We start from the raw sequence: 15647 nt of genomic DNA on the forward strand, positions 1-15647 counted from the left end.
AATGAAAAGATGACATTGCCATTTACTGAGCCAGGCGTTGCTGCAAAAAGAGAATTTTGGGGGTAGAGGAGATCACAAGTTTGGTTTCAGATATTGTTATTGACTAAATGTTTACATCCCCTTCAAAATGCATCTGTTGAAATATAATCCCCCATGTGAGAGTATTTGGAGGTGAGGTCTTTCAGATGTGATTAGGCTATGAGGTTGGAACTCTCATGAATGAGATCAGTGCCCTCATAAAAGAGGCCCTGGACAGCTCTCTCGGCCATCTAAAGACAAAGCAATGAGGCACCAGCTGTAAACCAGGAAGGGGCCCCTCACCAGACACCAAATTTGCTGGCACCTTCATTTGGGACTTCCCAGTCTCCAGAACTATAAGAAATAAATTTCTGTTGCTTACAAGCCATCCAGTCTATGGTATTTTGTTATAGAAGCCTGAACATAATAAGACAAACATGTCTGTTTTGAGATGATTATTTAACATCCAAGTCGGGATGTCTTGCAGGTATTTGGATATTAAGTCGTATTTAGTGAGAGGTCCAGGCATTTCGAAGGTTCATTTTATGTGCAGGAGGCACACATGAGCAGATAAACAACATGAAGCTTCTCTTTGTTGCAACACTGGGTTCAAATTAGTCAATGTTTCTGTCCCTCTGTCTCAAATAACTAAGTTCTACCACAGCCAACTTTCAATTAGCCACGAAGCCTATGGTTCATCTCCGAGGACTGTATTCAAAAGTCCAGGTGTCACACCTTCCTCTAGGCTGTCCCAGGACTCCAGGTGAATATGAGCTTCATCTGTCTTCTTTGTCCTCAGTGTGCAGTAATGGAGATGCTGCCAAGCACAGGTGGTGGCTAGAACACCGGCTGGAGAGAACAGGCAGAGCCAAGCAGGGAAGTGCGTAGTATTCAAAAGAAAACAGCAGCAATGTCGGGTCGCACTTTTATGCCACACTCCTGCCTACGGCTCCAGACAGATAGAAATAACTGGCCACAGGCTGTTCATTCTCTGGCCCTGAAGGTGTGAGGCATCAGGAGCAACTTCGTCCAATGTAAACAAGGAACTTAGACCCTCAGAGGGGTGTTGCCCTTGGAGTATTTGTGTGATGCGTGTCATTGACACCTGGGTATTTTTTGTCAGGGTTACATACAGGGCTAAACTTTCTCCTTCCTGTTATTCTCCAGCTTAGTCAATATCCTCGAATAAAAATGAACTTATTCATCTAGCAGGAGAAATCAGAGCTGAGAGGATGTGGCTGAGGAAAAAAGCAGAAAGACAAGTGCACTTGGCAGTTTGCCAAGGTGAGTGCGTCATCACTGCATTTGTTACAACACTGAAAGAGCGCGAGAATGTGCTCACACGGTGCCTTTACATAACAGGACATAGAAGGGTTAAACAACAGCATCCTAGAAAGGCGGAAAACAAGTTCTTTCAACACCAGCAGCTGCACTTGGAGTGGAGTGGGGTAGTGAGAGGGTGCAACATGAAACTGGAAATAAGCCCCACAAAGAAAAAAATCAAAATTCTTCTCTCCTGCTTAAAATGTTGAAAGATTTTTAATCAGCTGCCTGAGAGCCAGCAGCCTTCTGATATCCCAGAGCTGGTAAATAAGAAGTAATATTTTCATATTACTAGTTAGAAAGTTAATATTAAGAACAATAAAACGTATCAACCAATACTGGTGATGGTGATGATTATTGCATTGAGTGCTCCTGGGGCCAGGCCCTGCTCTAGGTACATGAATATCTTTCATCTTCAGGAGTCCCTTGGCCAGTTCCCCGCTCTATCCTTCCCAGTCCATCAGCGCATACAGCACAGAGATCGTACCTTCCTCTCCGAGGAACCTTCCTTCCCTGGCTTCCAGGACAGCACGATCTCCGGGCTGCTCCTTCTAAGTTGCCTGCATCGAAGGGTTTCTCCCCACCTCCCTAATTCTCTAATGGGTAGTCTCCGTGCCTTAGTCGGCTTAGGCTGCTTTAACAAAGTGCCATAGGGTGGGGACTTAAACAACAGAAATTTATTTCTCAGTTCTGGAGGCTGGCGGTCTGAGGCCCGGGTGCCAGGTTGGCTGGGCTCTGGTGCTGGTCCTCTTGCAGGCTGAGCCTCCTGACTTTGTGTATCCTCACACGGCAGAAAGAGCTAGAGGGCTCACTTGGGTCTCTTTCCTAAGGGTACTCGCCCCATTCATGAGGGCCCAACTCTGGTGACCTAATCACCTCCAAAGAGACTTCTCACCTAATACCATCCCATCAGGGGTGAGGATTTCACTATAGGAATTTTGCTGTATACAAACACTCAGTCCATTACACATTCCATCAGACCCCAGGCTCTTCATTCTTCCCATCACTTCCAAGATGACCTCAGCTGAGCTGAGGGTTTGAATACAATGTACACAGTAACAACTGCTGAATTCTTACCTCCAACCCAGATCTCTCCCTGCTGGGATGCGAATAGGCACTTCAAACCAGGTGCAACAAACTGAGCTTGTGATTTCTTTCTAAACCTGCTCCTCACCAGTACTCCCCAGATGCCGGGCCAACGCTCTTACAGGTGGTCATCCTCAACTATTCATTCTGTCTGTCTCTGTCTCTCTCTCTCTCTCTCTCTCTCTCTCTCTCTCTCTGTGTGTGTGTGTGTGTCTTTCATAGACACACACACACACACACACGCACACACTCCAGCAGCTCAGCTGACTCTCCCTGAATCTCACCACTTCTCTCACCTCCCTGATTAGTGCCTGGTCCGAGCCACCTCCGTCTCTCATTTGGGTTGCTGTCATGTTGCCCTCTCCCGTAGCTACCCTTGCCTGCTCTCCATCCTACCATAAATCTATCTTTGACTCAGCAGCCAGAGTGATTCCACTAAGATATTTCAGAGCTTGTCCTTCCTCTGCTCAAAATGCAGCCCCCAGTGAGTCCACATCATCCTTAGGGTCGCATGCAGCGTCCTCACTGTGCCAGCAAGCCCTAGCCCTCCTGGCACGCCCCCGTACCTGAGGCCCTCTCCTCCTCCTCTCTGCTCTCACCTTGGTCCAGTCACACCAGCCTCTCCTCGGGGCACCCTCAGCCTGGGCTTCTGTTTACCTGGAGGTCTGCGTGGCTCACTCCTCCACTTCCTCCAGGTCTGTGCTGGCAGGTTGTTTTTTCAGGGAAGCCTTTCCTGACCATCCATATGACACTGTCACCTCCGCCTCCCTGTCCTCCCTAACCTGTATTCCTATTCTCCAGAGCACCTGTTGCTCCCTGACATAGGACACAATTCTTTGTTATTTTCTCTGCTCCTCTCCCTAGAACATAAGTCCCATGAGGTCAGGGAGTCTGCTTTGTTCACTTCCCCAGCCTCCTTGTCGGGAGTGCCGCCCTGCACATGGTTGCACTCAGCAGATATTTGTGGATGACTCCAAAGCAACCCGAAGGAGCAGGAAGGTGACAGGAAGAGGGAAGTGGAGCACGCCACCCCGAGTGCAGAAAGTCAGCAGATGCACTGTCAGTAAGAAAACCAATGAGGAGTTCATCTTCCTCTCAAATCATTACCAGGAACCAGAGATTTTGAACATCCGTGAAAAAATACTCAAACGTTGGACTATGTTAAAAATAACTACTGTAATTGCTACGTCATTTTGGCAATACACAAGTAAGCTTTAAATTGGTACATTCTCATTACTTCTCCATTAATAAACATTATATTCTACATGGAAGTTAATTTAGAGAATTCCCAATAACAGAGTTGGCCTCAGATACATGCAGAATTAGTGAGACAGGTTCACTCCAGGAGTAAGTTCTTAATTATTCAGAATCCTTCATGTTTGGGCCGTGAAGCTCAGTGTGTGTCTCCAATGCCCGTGCATAAACAAATGACTTTAATATGGACAGCACAGTGATTGTGAAGACCAAGACAGAATTTGAGTCACTTCAATCCCATGTGACCACTTGGAGATTTTATGTTTAAGATTTAAAACAGCAAAACCAAATGCAAAGGGCAAGGCATACTTATTTTGCTTAATAAGTAAAAATTTTAATTCATACATAAAGTGTTTCACCAAACTTGAATGATATCTTTAAAATTGCATTTTAATTCTTCTTTTTAAATTAATTGCTTTAAAACTACTGAACAAATAATTTGTTATTTTTTTATTACTGCACAGTTAATATTGAATCTTTTTATCCTACAGAGGAGGATGTGTTGAAATAATGGCTGGATGTCAAATAGGCAGCTCTGCTGCTAGGAAATGGGTATTACCACAGTATCAGCATTTTACAGATGAGGAAACTGAGGCATAGTGGGCTGATGTGGCCTTCCCCAGTGGCAGAGCAGGGAAGTGGCAGAGCAAAAAGTTAAAGCCAGGCAATCGGTAGCGGTCACCTTTCCTGTAGCGGTCACCTTTCCTTGACATGAATTCACTTCCATTTGGATGTGCAGCTGGTTGAAACCTGGGACACTCACTTATGTTTTATTTATAGCTGTTTTTATTTATAGCTATGTTATTGGTTGCGCCAGCTCAAACATGCTTAAGTTAATATAATCAAAATAAATTCTTTGAACCTACGGCCCAGTGATTCTACTCTTAGAATGCACCCAAGAGAGAGTTCACACCATACAAAAGGATATACAAGAGTGTTCATAGTAGCACAGAAGCCAGACACAAAAGGGTATAACATGATTCCATTCATAGGATGGCAAAAACAGGAAAAACTCACTGATGAATATAGAGGTCAGAATGGTAGTTGCCTGTGGAATTATTGACTGAGAGAAGAAACTAGGGAATCTTCTGGAATACTAGCAGGGTTCCAAATCTTGATCTGGTTATTAGTTGTACAGGTATAGAAGGACCGTACACTCCCAACTGCATTTTAGGCATTTTATGCTTGTTACATCTCAATAGAAAAAGTAAAGAATAAATAAAAGAATCCTTCAGATACTGCAAAGGAGAAACCCTGGACCGAGAAAACGGTTGACATTTCTGGTCCCTCTCTTATACCTGGGCTTGGTGTACCACACAAGCAACTCCCATGAAGACATGGTACCAGGCTCATCAGGGCCTGTTTCCAACCTCCTAGAAGGACGCTGGGCTGGGATGGTACCCAGGCAGGCAAAGAATCCCACTGCCGAGAGTCAACCAGCCCTTCCTTTGACCTTGGACGATGGAGAACAGAGGAAATGCTCAGGCTTAAAGGGCAGAGCAGGACAGGGCAGGGGATACTGTCTATAATCTTGGCCATGCCAGTTGTCACAGTCCAGCAGTTGGTGACATCACCCCCGGTTCCCACGCTGCAGGAAGGTGAGTCCTGCTCAAAGGGCAGCATTTGCCAACAGCTGACAGGAGGAAGCTGCTCAGGAGCCAGCCAGTGCTGCAAGGTGCCACTCAGCAGTGAGGGAAGAGCTGCCAGAAGACACTGAGTCCCGTCTGAGGGCTCCTGAGTTGAGCAACTGTGGGAGGGGACAGGAGGTGCAGGGGGATGTGGAATTAACACAAAAAACAAAGTGACCACAACAGGACACTTCCAGCACCTCCTATTGCTGCAAAGAATCGTGGCTCATCTTTCCTGTTCAGCTCTCTTCAGAATCTTGATGTATTTCATTTTTCTTGCCCCAACCTGACCATATAACACCATTTTCTACTTGAAATGGCTTTCTGGGAGAATTTTTTTATTTTTATTTTTTGAGACAGAGTCTCGCTTTGTTGCCAGGTGCCAGGCTGGAGTGCAGTGGTGCGGTCTTCCAGGAGAATTATTTTTAGCAATCATACTAAAATTTTCTATCTACATTTTCCACATCTCTCTCACTTCCTCTAAAAATAAGAAATGATTTCCAATGGAGAAACTTTTTTTTTCCAGACGGAGTTTCTCTTGTTACCCAGGCTGGGGTGCGATGGCGCAATCTCAGCTCACTGCAACCTCCGCCTCCTGGGTTCAGGCAATTCTCCTGCCTCAGCCTCTTGAGTAGCTGAGATTACAGGCACGCGCCACCATGCCCAGCTAATTTTTTGTGTTTTTAATAGAGATGGGGTTTCACTATGTTGACCAGGATGGTCTCGATCCCTTGACCTCGTGATCCACCCGCCTCGGCCTCCCAAAGCGCTGGGATTACAGGCATGAGCCACCGCGCCCGGCTGGAGGAACACATTTCTGACTGCAGAAATAAACTTAAAGTTTTACACAAATATTCCCATTGCCCTGCACCTTACACAGACCGCAATCAAGTAGTCTAACTCCACATTCTTAAGCAACAAACATTCCGCTTATCCCAGGATCTAAACAATGGCCAGCACTTGGTGACTGAACAACGAATGCTTGGAAATAAGCAGCTTTCAATTATGTACACTGCTTGGACATTTTTTCTAAAGTACCTAGGATATAATTCCAAAATAATGTAGCACGTCATACATGCCAGTAATCCCATGGGAAGTTTAAAGAGTCACCTTAGTTGTGAGGTCTCACAAAAATAAGACCACAAGACGTTTAACATTTCCTCTGACTCTTTGAAGCTCATCCTGAGAAGCCTCAGATCTCCACCTCCTGCTGACTCAAATGCCAACAAGTGCCCCACATCATGCAGGTGCTCCAGGAATGTCTGCCAGTCAGTCCCCGGTGGTAAACTTGGGCTCACGCCGCTGCAGAGAGAAATCCCTTCTCAACACGGAAAACAAAGACTCGGGATTTTCTTCTTCATTACAGAATAACTATGCTTAGAAGTTAATAAATGTAAAAAGGATGAGAAAATTCAGGAGATAAAGGCATATGGCTATTTCTCAACACCCAAAGCTGTTCAGTTAGTTATTCAACCACAATTGCCCAAGACAAACAAGCTATCACAGTCTGAAGATCTGGCTCATATAGGAAGTAGATTTTCCTCATCATCTCCATCATCTAGGGAAAATCCAGTCCTTTTTTAATCAGATCAAGTTGAGGGTAGGGCAGCTGACCCGCAAGAAACCGCCTATTCCATATTCTTGGGAACCCCCTGGTGCATTCTTATGCTGCTAAAAGATGTTCATTATTGTAAAAGAAGACATTTTACAGCTCAAAAGGCAATGTTCCCCAGAGCACAGGCACTGCAGTAATTTGACAGAGGTCTCACGCTGTCACAATTAGCATGACTGAGTGATTTTCCAATTTGCAGAATGCCTTGGGAAGAAAAAAAAAAACCCACCCCCAAGAACACCACTCAGAAATAATCACAAGGAGCCCTCTTCCCATCCCTGCCTCCCTCTTAGGTCTCAGGTCTCCAGAGCCCTGTCTCACACTCCCCGTGCCATCCCTCTGCAGATGGTACAGGCTCAGAAAAAGGGCCTCTTCTTCTGCCCTCTAGTGGTTGACACAGATCAGCGTCGAAGCCCCCATTGGGTACAGCCCTAAGGGTTATGGGGTAGCTAACATCAACTCACACAAGCCTCCTTTAGGCAAACGTTCATTGCTGTATCCCAGTGTCTGGCATGGTGCCTGGGGCACAGCGTGGTCTCAACGTATATTAATTGAAGTAAATTTAAAAATCAACTATTTGATGCTTGCACACAGGGACATCAGAGAAATGTAACCAACCATTGGTGCTTTCAAGGTGCTTAAAAACTATTACAAAAACCGCAGTAATTTTGCACCAACCTAATAGCTGATTAGATGGGGGTAAGCAGGAGCATCTATCATTTTCCCAAGTCACATCAATCCAGTGGTACAAGCCAGGGCTGTGGACCTGGGTGATAAAACAGTTGCTGATGCCCTTCACCAGCAAGTTACTGAAATTAACCCCTATTTTTCCCGCTTCTACTTTCCAAAAGTAGCCATATCCAGCCTTTTGGAGGAGTCACAGCTGCCTCCCCTCTCCCATTACTCGTGCCACAGCCCCAGGTCACTAGGAGTCCAGCTCCCAGCCCCGTCTGTGCTGAAGCCCCTGTATTCCCGGCCCGGCCACTCCAGGAGGGAAGGTCCACAGCCCTAGATTTTCCCATCTGGGACATGTCCCCTCCGCTGTGCCACATCTCATGGTCAGATCGCAGTCCCAGGCTGCCTGGGGATTCAGAGCCTTACAAAGCCCTTAATCAAAGGACCAGTTCCTCACTTAAGTGGATATTTTGGTCCAGTCCAATTCCCCTTTGCTCTCTAAAGACATGATATGCAGCCCCCCTTTTTTTAAGACTGGAAAACAAATCAGCATCACTCTTAAAATCTACCTCTGCCAACCCCTGCCAGGGCCCTGGGCCTAAGCTTGAACACTTCAAAATCCCTTTAGCAGGAAAACGCCCGCCCATGGCTAGAAATTAAATATTACTACATGGCTTTTATTGAAAACCCTACATGCAAGTGTTTCAGGGATCAGCTCAAAGAAAGATGCCTTCTCTATAGTTGTCTTTTCATCTTCTTCTGATCCTAAGAAAGCAGCCATGTCCTCAGCAACTTGTCCTCATACCCTGTTTTCAAAGGAGAAAAGTGGGGCAGAACCCATACGTTCACAAAATTCTCTCTTATTAAGGCAGAAGAGTCTTTCCCAGGGTCCTCCAAAGACTTCCCTTTATATCCCTGCGTCCACGATGGTTTATATTCAGCCCCCTGCTCCCGCCAGTAGCATAAGAACTGATCCTCTACCCAGCTCCCTCAAGGGTAGAGGATCTCCTCCCAGATTAATTGAGTTAGGATTGCTTTAGCAAGGAATGTGGAGGACTATGTTTGCATAGGTAAACGACTATGTCTGCAACCATCACCTGAAAGTACCTGCAATAAAGGGCACTGATTATCTCATAAAACAGGAAGGTCAGACGTGGGCAGCGTCAGGGCCCATAGTTCACTAACTAAACTGATGTGGTTTCTCTGTGATTCTCTCAGCTTCGCTCTTGTGCTCACTAGATTGCTGACATTGCATTCTCATCTATACTGTCCAAACACAGGCACAGGATGTCGTTCCTCTGTGTTACTCTTTTAACATAGAAGAAAACCCTTTCCATTAGCCTTTAGCTGACTTCCCCTCTGGTTCTTTTGGTCAAGATTGGTCACATGCTCATCTTAGCTGAAAGAGTGTCTGGGAAAGCTAGAATCCAATCCGTTTCAGAGTAGGAGGTATCCTTCTGCCAGCAAGGAAGGAAGTCAAGGATGGCTGTTGAACAGAAATATAGCAATTATTAATCTACTATAAGTATTATAAATATTCAGAATAAATGGCTCTCCACAAGGCTGTGCCAGTTGGAAAGAAGTTCATGAAAAAGCCAGTTTGCAGTCATGTACCCCTTGAATGAGACACAAAACCAATCCTTTTGCTACATTATTAAACTCTGTGGGTGATGCATAAAGATGGCTCAGTTCAAGCCACCAGTCTTTATTCCTGAGGAACACCAGTTCTTTGCCTTTGACCTTCACCTTGGCCTATTTTTCTTGCTGAGAAGGGCAAGCCCATCTCTTAGCTATAAGCCAGGATGCCTATGACAGTAAATCACTAAACAATTCCCCTTAAAATGGATTTAGGAAGCGCGTGTACAGACTGAATATGCATGGCAGAGCTTGGGAGTGAGATGAATAGACACAAGCAGTGGGTGGTTTTCACCCTAGCCCTGAAAGCTTTATTAAGAATCATTGCTCACAAGTGCTTGCCAGGTCGTTAAGACTAATTACATCCTGAGAATAATGAACCACATCTTCACAGATTGATGTGGTAGGTTTTACAGTAAAAAGCTACAGCTTTATCTATGTAACACCTCTATTTTTGTAATGCTCAACTTCCTCTTTGAGGCTCAGAATTTGAGACTCCCTAGCAAAATACATGACCACTGACTCCATTGATTGGTGAAGGAATGGGGGATGCAAAGATTGCTAGAAGCCTGGTGGATCCCAGGATTTCAGGACCAAATCTTCTTGAAACATTATTACCACTCCCTGAAACCTCATTGTTCCTGCACAAACATACCTAACTGCCTTAACACCCTGGGGGATAGTCACTCTGGTTCCTAGCTTACAGAAGAGGAAAGCTGAATCTCCCCAAGCTTTTGCAACCTTCCCAAAGTTATGCCTTTTAGAACCTCTCAAAGCAAAGCCTTGACTTAACTCCAGGATTTTCTAACCCTAGAGTTATGCTCTTTTTCCTTTGTTCATTTTATGAAAGTTAGCTGAGAATTGCTGCAAATCAGGCTTTCCCCAAATGTCTCTGTAACCCTTAACCCCAAGTGTGTGTGGTTTTCAAGAGTCAAGATGTCAAATCAAATAACACTCCCTGCTCTCAAGGATTCAACTTTGCGGCTGCAAAGGAATGAGCAGACTTCAGGCAGTCCCATTTTAAGTGGTAAAGTTAAAAGGCAAACTCTTCTAGAAAGAGCAAGGGACTCCCTACATCCCAGACAAGATGGAAGAGATCCTCAAGAGGATTCAATTTTGCCAGACAGAGAAGAAGCCTTACAAGGGCCTGAAAGTTCAAAAACATCATAAACGTGTGGCGGTCACAGAGCAGTGGCCTAAATGTGGGGATTCCTGAAGCAGTGTGCAGCTCTCCACCTCTCTCCATTCGGCCCCCCAACCAGAAGGTTGGCATGTGTGGGCGGCATCTACCAGCTTCTTTACCCTCTGGCTTCTGCTTGGTTTCTGCCAGTGCTATAATAAATATGGCATCAGCTGGCTATCTGGTGACAAATTGAATACACTGGCCCCTTCCATCATGCCAGGAACAGCGCCTTGTCCTCACAGCGACCCGCACATATTGCAGTTAGGGATGTGCCCTCCCTGCCAGCAGCATGTCTGCCAGAGCCACTGTTCTTGAACTTAGAAAATGCACAATCCACTGCCATTGTTTCCCACACAATGTTGCTTCTGCTCAGAAAACATTTTACTGCAAAGGGGCTATGGCAACGGGCACACACATAGAATTCACTAGACTTTCTACGTGCTCCATCACCCAGAGGCTGGCTTGATGTGTGCTGGAATGACCTGCCGAAGGCTCAGGAATGGCACCAGCTGGGAGCCAACACTCCATACGACTGGAATGTTGCCCTAAACAACATGCTTTCAACCAGCATCCAAATGTAGTGCTCTCTCTGCCATAGCCAGTAAGCAAAAGTCCAAGAATGGTCCCTCTTACTGCTATATCCTACTTGAAGAACTTTTGCTTCCTGTTACTAAATGTTCTTGGGTTCATTTAGAAGCACTCAAAGGATGAATGATTACTCCAGAAATACAGTATTGAGACACCAGGCGTGGCTAACATTTCAGATTTTTCCTGGGAATGTAACCTAACTGGTATCATCTCATGATGTAGTTGCTGATGAGGCTTTGTATATTCTCTAAGTTTTTTCCCAGATAAGGAGGAGGGATGTTGAGAAGGCAAAAGAAATGACTCTGCAGATGCCGTCCGTTTGATGCCTTCTAGACTTTTCTTGTCTTAGTTGCTGCAGCAACAACAAAAATGCCATAGGGTGAGTGGCTTAAACAACAAACATTTATTTCTCACTTCTGGAGGCTGAGCTGTCCAAAGATCAAGGCACTGGCAGATTCGGTGTCTGGCAAGGGCCCTTTTCCTGGTTCATAGATGGCAACTTCTCTTTGTCTGCACATGGCAGAAAGAGGGTAAGACAGCTCTCTGGGGTCCTTTTTTTTTTTTTTTTTTTTTAGGCGGAGTCTTGCTCTGTTGCCTGGCTAGAGTGCAGTGGCGCAATCTTGGCTCACTACAACCTCTGCCTCCCGGGTTCAAGTGATTCTCCTGCCTCAGCCTCCCGAGTAGCTGGGACTACAGGCACGTGCCACCACACCCAGTTATTTTTTGTATTTTTAGTAGAAACAGGGTTTCCCCATGTTGGCCAGGATGGTCTCAGTCTCTTGACCTCGTGATCCATCTGCCACAGCCTCCCAGGCGCCCTGCCTGTAATCCTGCACTGCCATTACAGGAGTGAGCCACCATGCCCAGCCTCTGGGGTCCCTCTAATAAAGGCTCTAATCCCATTCCTAACAGCTTGACCCTCATGACCTAATTACTTCCCAAAGGCCCAATCTTCTAATGCCATCACATTGGGGGTGAGAATCTCAACATACAAATTTTGTGGGGACACACTCAGTCCATACCACTTCTCCTCCATGACCTCTCCCCAGGAGGTCAACCTGTGTGGACCACATCCAGCAGCTCCCTTGGCCTCTGGCTTCTTGCTGCATTTGGCCAGCAGGGCTACTCAGCAATAGCTTAGAGGGATGAGAGGCAGGAGTTGGAGTAATTACTTCTCTGTGCTGTAATGTTCTATGGGTTTGAACAAATGGATAATGTCAGTGTAATGTATCTGTCATTACATTATCATAGTTTCTCTGCCCTAAAAATTCCCTGCACTTTACATATTTATCCCTTTTCTCTCTCCCTGAAATCCTGAAAATCACTGTTTCCATAGTTTTGTCTTTTCCAAATCATCATAATCGTATAGTTGGAATCAGAGAGTGTATAGTCTTTCAGGCTGGCTTCTTTCACTTAGTGCTACACATTAAAAGTTTCTCCACCATTTTTTTCACAGCTTGAATAACAATCCATTGTATGGGTGTACTAGTTTGTTTATCCACACACCTATTGAGGGACATCTGTGTTGCTTCCAATTTAGGGCAATTATGCATAAAGTTGCTGTCATCATTCATATGCAGGTTTTTGTGTGGACACAAGTTTTCAGCTCATTTGGGTAAATACTAAGTAGCATAATTTCAAAATTATATGGTAAGACTATGTTTAGCTTTGTAAAAAACTGACAAACTGTCTTTAAAGTAGCTGTAACATTTTGCATATCCTCCAGCAATGAATGAGAGATTTCTTTTTTATTTTTTAATTTCAATAGGTTTTGGGGGAACAGGTGGTGTTTGGCTACAAAAATAAGTTCTTTAGTGGTGATTTTTAAGATTTTCGTTCACTCATCACCCAAGCTGTTTACACTATACCCAACGTGTAACCTTTTAACCCTTACCATCCCCCATCCTTTCTCCCAAATCCCCAAAGTCCATGGTGTTATTCTTATGCCTTTGTATCCTCATATCTTAGCTCCCATATATGAGTGAGAACATACGATGTTTGGTTTTCCATTCTTGAGTTGCTTCCCTTAGAATCTAATTATATCCAGGTTTCTGCAAATGCCATTATTTTGTTCCTTTATATGGCTCAGTATTATTCCATGGTATACATATACCACATTTTCTGTATCCATTCATTGATCGACAAGCATTTGGGCTGGTTCCATGTTTTTGCAATTGCAAATGGTGCTGCTATAAACATGCATGTATCTTTTTTGTATAATGACTTTTTTCCCTCTGGGTAGATACCCAGTAGTGCGATTGCTGGATCAAAGGGTAGACCTACTTTTAGTTCTTTAAGGAATCTCCACACAGTTTTCCATAGTGGTTGTACTGGTTTACATTCCCACCAACAGTGTAAAAGTGTTCTCTTTTTATCGCATCAACATCAATATTTATTATATTTTGATTTTTTATTATGGCTATTCTTGTAGGAGTAAAGTGTTTTAATTTGTATTTCCCTGATAATTAGTGATGTTGAGCATTCTTCCACGTGATTGTTGACCATTTGCGTATCTTCTTTTGAGAATTTTCCATTCATGTCCTTAGACCACTTTTTGATGGGATTGTTTGTTTTTTCCTTGTTCATTTGTTTGAGTTCTTTGTAGATTCTGGGTATTAGTACTCTGTCAGATGTTTAGATTGTGAAGATTTTCTTCCATTCTGTGGGTTGTCTGTTAACTATGCTGATTATTTCTTTTGCTGTGTAGAACCTTTTTAGTTTAAGTCCCATCTATATATTTTTGTTTTTTATTGCATTTGCTTTTGGGTCTTTGGTCATGAAGTCTTTGCCTAAGCCAATGACTAGAAAGGTTTCCATATGTTATCTTCTGGAATCTTTATGGTTTCAAGGCTTACATTTAAAGATGAGAGGTGAGGATCCAGTTTCATCTTCTGCATGTGGCTTGCCAATTATCCCAGCACCACTTGCTGAATAGGGTGTCTTTTCCTCACTTTGTTTTTGTTTGCTTCGTCAAAGATCAGTTGGCTATAAGTATTTGGCTTTATTGCTGGCTTTCTTTTCTGTTCCATTGATCTATGTGCATTTTTCCAGGAATTTATCTATCTCCTCTAGGTTTTCTAGTTTATGTGTATAAAGTTGTTCACAGTAGCCTTAAATAATCTTTCGTATTTCCATGGTATCAGTTGTAATATATCTTGTTTCATTTCTAATTGAGTTTATTTGGATCTTCTCTCTTCTTTTCTTGGTTAATCTCCATTTTGGCCTATCAGTTCTTTTTATCTTTTCAAAGAACCAGCTTTTTGTCTCATTTATCTTTTGTATTTTTTTGTTTGTTTGTTTCAATTTCATTTAGTTCTGCTCTGACCTTTGTTATTTCTTTTCTTCTTTTGGGTTTGGGCTTGGGTTGTTCTTGTTTCTCCAGCTTCATGAGGTGTGACATTAGATTGTCTATTTGTGCTCTTCTCAACTTTTTGAGGTAGGCACTTAATGCTACGAACTTTCCTCTTAGCACTGCTTTTGCTGTATCCCAGAGGTTTTGATAGGTTGTGTTATTAATCATTCCATTCAAAGAATTTTTAAATTTTCATCTGGATTTCGTTGTTGACCCAACAATCATTCAGGAGCAGGTTATTTAATTTCCATGTATTTGCATTGTTTTGAGGCTCCTTTTGGAGTTGATTTCCAAATTTATTCCACTGTGGTCTGAGAGAGTAGTTAATGTAATTTCCATTTTCTTAAATTTACTGAGACTTGTTTTGTGGCCTATCATATGGTCTACCTTGGAGAATGTTTCATCTGCTGATTAATGTGTATTCTGCAGTTGTTGAGTAGAATGTTCTGTAAATATCTTTTAAATTCTTTTGTTGTAGGGTATACCTTAAGTTCATTGTTTCTTTTTTGACTTTCTGTTTTGATGACCCATCTAGTGCTGTTAGTGGAGTATTAAATTCCCCCACTACTATTGTGTTGCCATCGATCCCATTTCTTAGGTCTAGTTGTAATTGTTTTATAAGTTTGGGAGCTCCAGTGTTAGGTGCATATATATTTAGAATTGTGGTATTGTTGGAGTAGTCCTTTTATCCTTATATAATGTTCCTCTTTGTCTTTTTTAACTGTTGTTGCTTTAAAGTTTTTTTGTCTGATGTAAGAATAGCTGTTCCTGCTCACTTTTGGTGTCCATTTGCATTGAATATCTTTTCCCACCTTTTTATCTTAAGTTTACATGACTCCTTATGTGTTAAGTGAGTCTCCTGAAGAAAGGAGATACTTGATTAGTAAATTCTTATCCACTCAGCCATTCTGTATCTTTTAAATGGAGCATTTAAGCCACTTATATTCAATATTAGTATTGAAATATGAGGTATCATTCTATTCATTGTGTTATTTGTTGCCTGAATATCTTGTGTTTTTTCATTGTGTTATTGTTATATAGGTCCTTGGGATTTATGCTTTAAGGAAGTTCTAATTTGGTGTATTTCAAGGCTTTGTTTCAAGACTTAGCATTCTATTTAACAGTTCCCATAGTGCTGGCCTGGTAGTGGTGAGTTCTTTCAGCATTTATTTGTCTGGAGAAGACTGTACCTCTTTTTTCATTTATGAAGCTTACTTTTGCTGACTACAAAATTCTTGGCTAGTTGTTTTGTTTAAGGAGGCTAAAAATAGAACCCCAATCCCTTCTAGCTTG

This window comes from Saimiri boliviensis, chromosome 9, assembly GCF_048565385.1.
Source record: "Saimiri boliviensis isolate mSaiBol1 chromosome 9, mSaiBol1.pri, whole genome shotgun sequence".
In the NCBI taxonomy this organism is placed as follows: domain Eukaryota; kingdom Metazoa; phylum Chordata; class Mammalia; order Primates; family Cebidae; genus Saimiri; species Saimiri boliviensis.